This window comes from Hirundo rustica, chromosome 2 (genome assembly GCF_015227805.2).
Source record: "Hirundo rustica isolate bHirRus1 chromosome 2, bHirRus1.pri.v3, whole genome shotgun sequence".
Lineage (NCBI taxonomy): Eukaryota > Metazoa > Chordata > Aves > Passeriformes > Hirundinidae > Hirundo > Hirundo rustica.
This window is the reverse complement of record NC_053451.1, coordinates 26,207,021-26,213,694: the sequence shown is the minus strand read 5'-3', so window position 1 is coordinate 26,213,694 and position 6,674 is coordinate 26,207,021. Positions and strand designations below refer to the sequence as shown.

At 41.5% G+C, this 6,674-nt stretch overlaps 1 long non-coding RNA gene across 1 annotated transcript; it reads left to right on the top strand.

Moving 5' to 3' along the window:
- Nucleotides 1-42: 42 nt before the first annotated feature.
- LOC120748897 (uncharacterized) lies at nucleotides 43-4,398 on the top strand. The gene is made up of 3 exons (XR_005699454.2): nucleotides 43-151; nucleotides 602-667; nucleotides 2,846-4,398. It is a non-coding gene; the product is annotated as an uncharacterized LOC120748897 (long non-coding RNA).
- Nucleotides 4,399-6,674: the final 2,276 nt, after the last annotated feature.

Sequence of the window (6,674 nt, the reverse complement as noted above, 5' to 3'; positions counted from 1 at the left end):
CAGTGGCCTGTGTGGGGAGGGGCAGAAGCAATGGAGTGTGCTCCTGAGGGACTGCACTTGTTCTCTGATCTCTTTTCAGAGCGAGCATTTAATGAGGATGACAGTGCCCCGAAAGACAAGCAGATAGTTGAGAATGGTGTGAATCAGGAAGGTAAGTGCCTGTTCTATGGAGCAGTGCAGTCAGTGCTACTGACGCAGTAAGCAATTAAACTGTCTGTGATCCCTTCATAAAATCATGGAATCTGGTGCATTCAAGAAGGGACACATCAGGATCGACTCCAACCCCTGGCCCTGCAGATGACACCCCAATAATCACTCCATGTCCCTGAGAGTGTTGCTCAAATACTTCTTGAACTCTGTCAGCCTTGGTGCTGTGACCACTTTCCTGGAGAGTGGTGGTGTGTGAGGGGCTGTGAAGAAAGTGCAGTCAGGAATGGAGGAGAGAAGGAAAGTGTTGGATGGTGATCCCATGGGAGTGGGTTACTATTTTTGCCAAACAAATGGCCCAGATCTCAGTCAGATAATTCTTGCTCCATCCGGGGCGGAGGGGCAGAGTGTTGTGAGCTCCAGGGTTGTCTGAGTATTGCCTTTGTCCTTGCAGAAGCGACCCAGGATGCAGACGGTGGAAATGGGGAGCATCTAAACTCTTCCAGCTGCAGTAAAGAAGGTTTGTGAGGGTGAACCTCTCTGTCTTGGGAGAGTGTGCTGACTGACACAGAGGTTGACTGTGAATAATTTTCCTTTCTTGGAAAGAAAAAGAAAAAATATCATTTTGTCTGTCATACAGTCCTTACCTGAGTGGTGTAACTGTGGGCATCGCATACTAGTTTCTGCTTTTTGTATTGTAGGTGAGTGGTCACCAAACATTTTGTGATTGTCTGCCACATCAGTAAAATACTTAGAACATGCGAACCCAATTTATGTATATTTATAAGTGATATACAATTAATGCCATAATGAAGTATTACATACATTATAAAACATGCACAAAATAAAAATTAAAATATTATAATGATGAAGTAAATATTTTTATTTTTTAAAATTTTATTACTGGTGCAAAAATGCTTTGTTCTCGCGCCACAATGGATTGCCTTATACACACCCACTTTGGAGTCTGCTGGTGCAGATAATGCATTTAAACATTCTCAAAATGCACAGCAGTGTGAAAGCAAATGACATCTTACTGCTGCAGAGTTTTTTGTTCTGTCAAGTTTGATACTTCTGTTGAATTACCAGCCAAGCAATCACAACTACAAATTCTGGTATTTGCTGAAGACAATGTTGAAAAGAGGGGTGAAAAAATCTCTGAATGTGAGGAAACATGGATGAATGGGAGGATGGGAGGGAGTTAGGACTGAGCAGAGAAAAACTGACTTTGTGATGCAGACAAAACTGCTGATGAACCTGTCATGAAACCAGGAAACAGACTTTGGACAGGCTGTAGAGCTGCAGAGGAAGCTGTGGTGTGTCACAATAACTGAGTCAGATCCTGTTAGTTAACAATGAGTAATACCGGCAGCCAAATGAACTACCTCCGTGTATTATTCCTGGTCCACGTGACATGCTGCTTTGCTGGGCTACACTGTGCTCCTGCATCATCCATAAAGGCTTAGCATCTGAAACTGGTCTGTTGTTATGTCATGCTGAGGCACCAGGCACAGCTGTGCTTGCTTTGGTGCTGTTTGCAAACCACGTGAGAACAACATTTTGTGTGTTTGGGGGGTGGGTCTGAAGCCTGATGTTTATCCCTGTAGCTGTAAAGTGACAGAACCCTAATTCACATTCAGACCCTCGCTGCACAGACACGAGGAAATAGTGCGCACACACACACACACACACGCACAGGCTTTTTGATCCTGCTCTTCAGCATCATCATTAAGGTAAACCTGCTCATGTTTTAAACTCACAAATCATAAAAATAATTCAGGCCTCTCCAGGGACCTTGTGAGAGCCAGACTAGGGACAACTTTCTTTATCTCACTGTCTATAGAATTGAGTACCATATGTCACCATATGCTTCTCTCCTAGACTGTCTCCTGACATCTTATCCTAGGTTGGAGTGATCCTGAGCTACAGATTAGTGGAAGGGACAGGTAGTGCTATTAAAATGGGAGCAAGTACCCAAAGAGCATGGTGCCCTGGCACATCCAGGTGTCTCCCCTTACGGAGTTGCTATGTGTGCAACAAGATGGAAACACCAATGTAAGTGGGCTTGTGCACGTTTTGTTGGAAATCAGCCTGGTTAGAGGCTGTTGCATGTGATGAGTTAGGCTAGGCGTATAGTCTTGAACTTCCTGCACTGTAACTTCCCTTTGCCTTCAGTCTCCTTGCTTGTCAAATAAGAGCTGTATTTTCAATCCTCAAAACAGGAAACTCCAAAAGCACCTGGCATTATTGTGTGGAAGGAACAGCAGCAGCAACACATGCATGTTTGATGCACAGCTGATATTGAGATTATAGACATAGAACATTTGAATAGAAGTGGTGTCTTAATTGTCCAATGATGTGATCCAAAGTCATGGAGTCACAACAACTTCACAGGTTATCAGCTGCTTAGCAGGTGGCTGGCAGTAAGTGTTAAGTGTTCTAAATGTGGTCCAGTTGCAGAAGAATGTGCCTAATGATAAACAGGTAATTTGGGTAAAATGTTTAGTAGCTATCAGATACCATTGGTCATGTACCTGCTCTAACTGGAGTGTTACGAGTCATGTGACAGTGTCTTGGTACATCTTCCCAACACCTCATTAGTATTTAAAGCTTGCAGTATTCTCATGTAGCTAGTTCAATTTCTAGAAGAAAAGACACAGTAATTTACCTGTGTGCTTTCCTTCTTCTTTTGTTTCAGATCTTAAAGCAATGAAGTTGTCAGAGATTCACCAAGAAGCACTTTGAAGAGAGGCTGAACTGTTTCCAGCGCCTATTTTTCTACTATGTGACAACAAATAGGCCAAATCTTTTGAATTGTTTTGTATATGGTTTTAACAAATGGTGCTCTACTAACACACCAAAGCTTCTTTGTAGTTGATACTTAGAGATTTACAAAGTTTTATATATTTGCATGAATGTGGACAAATCAAAAACTGATCAGCTTTCTATGCACTTTTTTATCAGTGCCTTTTTACGGTCAGAGAAAAGCTTCATCCTTCAGCAGGCCCAGATGGATGGAAGTTTGCATTTTCTAGTCTTGGTTCTAGACAATGCTATGTCCTAGAGTTGGCAGATGCCTGGCGAACTGATCATCTCCTGACAGTGGTTCATTCTGTGATAGAACTACGTATCATCTTGTTGTTGCACTGGAACAAAGCTGCTGTTAACAGCAGGTTTCGGCTTTTCATAAAGCTTTTTATCTTCTTTGAACTTTTAGGACCTTTCTATTTAAGCCTTAGCTCTTCATATTTTTCTGAGAAGGCCAGTTGACTTCTACTCATTTCTGGGAAATAATAGTATGTTTTAAAGTTGCTTGAGACTAGAACAAAAACTTGAAAGCTGAGGTTGTGTATATAATGAAGATCAAAAATAATCAAAGAGAAAAACACCATGCATTAATATTTTCAGAACATCAAGCTATGGAGTGTTTTTCATTATGTTTACATGCTGGTTGTTCATGAAAGTTGGAAGCCAGTTTAGTTCATTTTGAACTTGTTATGCGTAAAGAATCATGAAGATTTGACACTGATAACCAAACATTAGAAGTTTCAGCTTTCTCTTTGTTTCAGGTTATGCCCTTTCTACTCCACAATTTCTTCTGCTATTTACAGCTGTACTCCATACATGTACAGCGTACAAATGTCCAAAAGCCCTACTTTTGGTAGCACTAGACCTTTTACCTTTTGTGCTGCATGTAAATATAATTTATTGTCCTAGGGTGACTCTGTGATGCTTGTATCCCCAACTGTCTGTTCTGTTTGTGCTGTATGTTGAGTTCTGTGCTTTTAAGGACTGGTTCTAAGAGCAAGAGGTGCGGAGTTTGTTTCGAGAAAACTGCCTGACTCTTCCACATTCTTCTCCGGACGCGGTGTTCACCGGAGGCTTGGAGACACTGCAGGACAGAGATCTTTTTGCTTTTAGTTAGTTTCAGCTAGCTAGACCAAAGAAGTTCCCTGGACTGTTTTTTTTCCCCTTTTTTCTTGGGACTGTTTAAATCTGCTCTGGACTGAAAACCCAGGGGATCACTTGGGGCTTACACCTGCGGCCCACCGGGGCCTGGACCTCGGCATTTTCCAGTAGTACCAGAAGAACTGAAACTAATGAGAGACTGAGAGAGAGCCGACCTACATCCACAGGAAGAACTTTCTCAATTTGCCATCTCACTCCAGAACGAGAGGTTTTATTGTTTCGTATTATTCATTCTTTATACTTATATGCACTTTGTTTGTTAAGTAAAATAGTTTTTTTCCACTTTTCTCCGAGGAAGTTTTTTACTGGACCGGTTGGGAGGAGGGGCCGTTTGAGTTTGCTCCCCAGAGGGACCGCATTCAGGGGTTTTTTCCCAAATTTGTCCCTAAACCAGGACAATACAATTTTTTTGGCGCCCAGTTTGGTGTTTGAGAGAGTAGAAAAAACTTGTATGGATTATTAATTGCATTTTAGTAATACTTTGTGTAGAGATAAAACAGTCAGTAGCCATGTTGCTCCTTGAATTCCTAGTATCTCTTAGAATGGAGCCCTTACTATGTTTCTGTTGCCTAAACTTTTTTGAGGTTATAATACCTTACTAGTCTCTAAGTTTGTTTTCTTATCTAAAAAGAGCTCTAATGTTATTCCTAACATACAGCTTTTACACTAGGGATGCACAAATTAGACTAGCTATTTTGTTGGGCTCAGTGATTATGATTTACAGGAACTTTGTAAAGGTACTGGAGTTTATACCGGGTATCTTCAGTTTATGGTTTCTTCATCCTACCCTGCGTCCTAGTTCCAGCAGCATGTTTTGGAGATTTATCAATAATTGCACCCAGTTTGTTAGAGAAAGAGTAGGAGTTAAGGCTTTTCAACCTCTCCTTTCCTTTGTCTTCTGAGTCAGTTACATCACTTTTGGAGAATGTTCAGGATCTCCTGAATGTTAAAGACCCCACCTCCCTGGTATTTCAGCTGGTGACCTTCCTCTGTATAGTTTATAGCTTTTCTAGAATAAGTCACACACTGTTGGATATTACAAAGCAGCAAATAGAAACAGAGGAGCAGAGAGATAAATCAGTCACTCAGGCTGCAGCCAACCCCATAGCTACTCAAGTTGCAGCTAAACCAGACGGTGAGGCTAAGACACTGGCAGTTGCTGCAGTAAAAAAAGAAAAAAGCACACGTGCAAAACCGATCGACCAGTGGACGATAATCCAAGTGAAAGATCCTCAATGCCTCCTGACACCCACTTAGGAGCCAAACCAACTAACACGCAATCAGAAGCTGAAGCAACTGAGGAGACAGTCAGAAACTGAATCAGCTGATACAAAATCAGAAGCCCAACTAACTGGCACAAGATCGGGAGTCCAACCAACTAGCACACGATCAAAAGCCCAATCAACTAGCACAAGATCAAAAACCCAACCAACAAGGTTTAGAGATACTATCGAGTTCTTTTCCCTGAAAGACCTTCATAGTCTAAGAAAAGATTACATTCAACGACCTAATAATCTATAATTAGTTGGTTAGTCTGTCTTTGAGATGCTGCAGGTGAAGCACTGAAGCAAGGCATTTAGGATCGCTGTCACATGATCCAGTTATCAGCCAAGAAATAATGAGAGAAGCTCACCCTTGCAGTCTCTAGGAACAAGTCCTAAGAAGTGTAGCACAAAGATATCTATGTGCAGACAATCTCTATATGCAGCAAGCCCAGTAGAAGACCATTTAACAAAGGATTCAGCGCTTAAGAGAAATAGCATGAGCGAAAATTGTCTTCTCAGATGACCTAAACACTAGGAACGCCCCGACTTGGTACCATGTACACCTGTAATGTGGCAAAAACTTGTACAACTTAGACACAAGAATACTCTTCTGCTTTAGCAATAATAAAGCAAGATGACACAAAAGAAACTGTGCTTAATATAACGAAGAAGCTCCGAACATGTACAGAGGCTGTGCATGGTCCAACACATGCAAAAATTGCAGCTCTAGAAATGCATATGCAGAAATTAAAAGACAAGATAGAAGAGAATCACAAGAAACTCAAGGAAAAAATTAAAGAGGACATTCTCCACATCTCTACAGTACAAGTCAAAAGTTCTAGCACCACACACAAATGTTCCCCAGGTAAATAGGGAAAGGGCCTCCCACAGGCTAAGCTGTAGTCCTTCCTGCGTAATTGTAGAGAAAACATGAGAAGATAGGATAAAGAATCTACTGATGCTCTAGCACAACAGCTGCATGAATTGTTAGACAACAAGACTATGAGAGAAAGTTCTACCAAGAAAAAAACAGCTCCGGTTACCCAGAGAAATAAAGATAACCAAGCTAGAGAGGCTCTGCCTCTAGCCAGGTAGAGGCTAGGGAAAACCATGTTTTTTAGACTGTTTAGATTCGTTGGCCTGGCACATTTAAACCACAAAAATATAAGGCCTTAGTTAACACTAGTGCACATTGCACATTACTCCCATCAAGACATGTGAGTGAAGAATCTGTTTCCATTGCTGACGTGACGGGGTTCACAAGATTTTACTTTAGTAGAAACTGATGTGAGC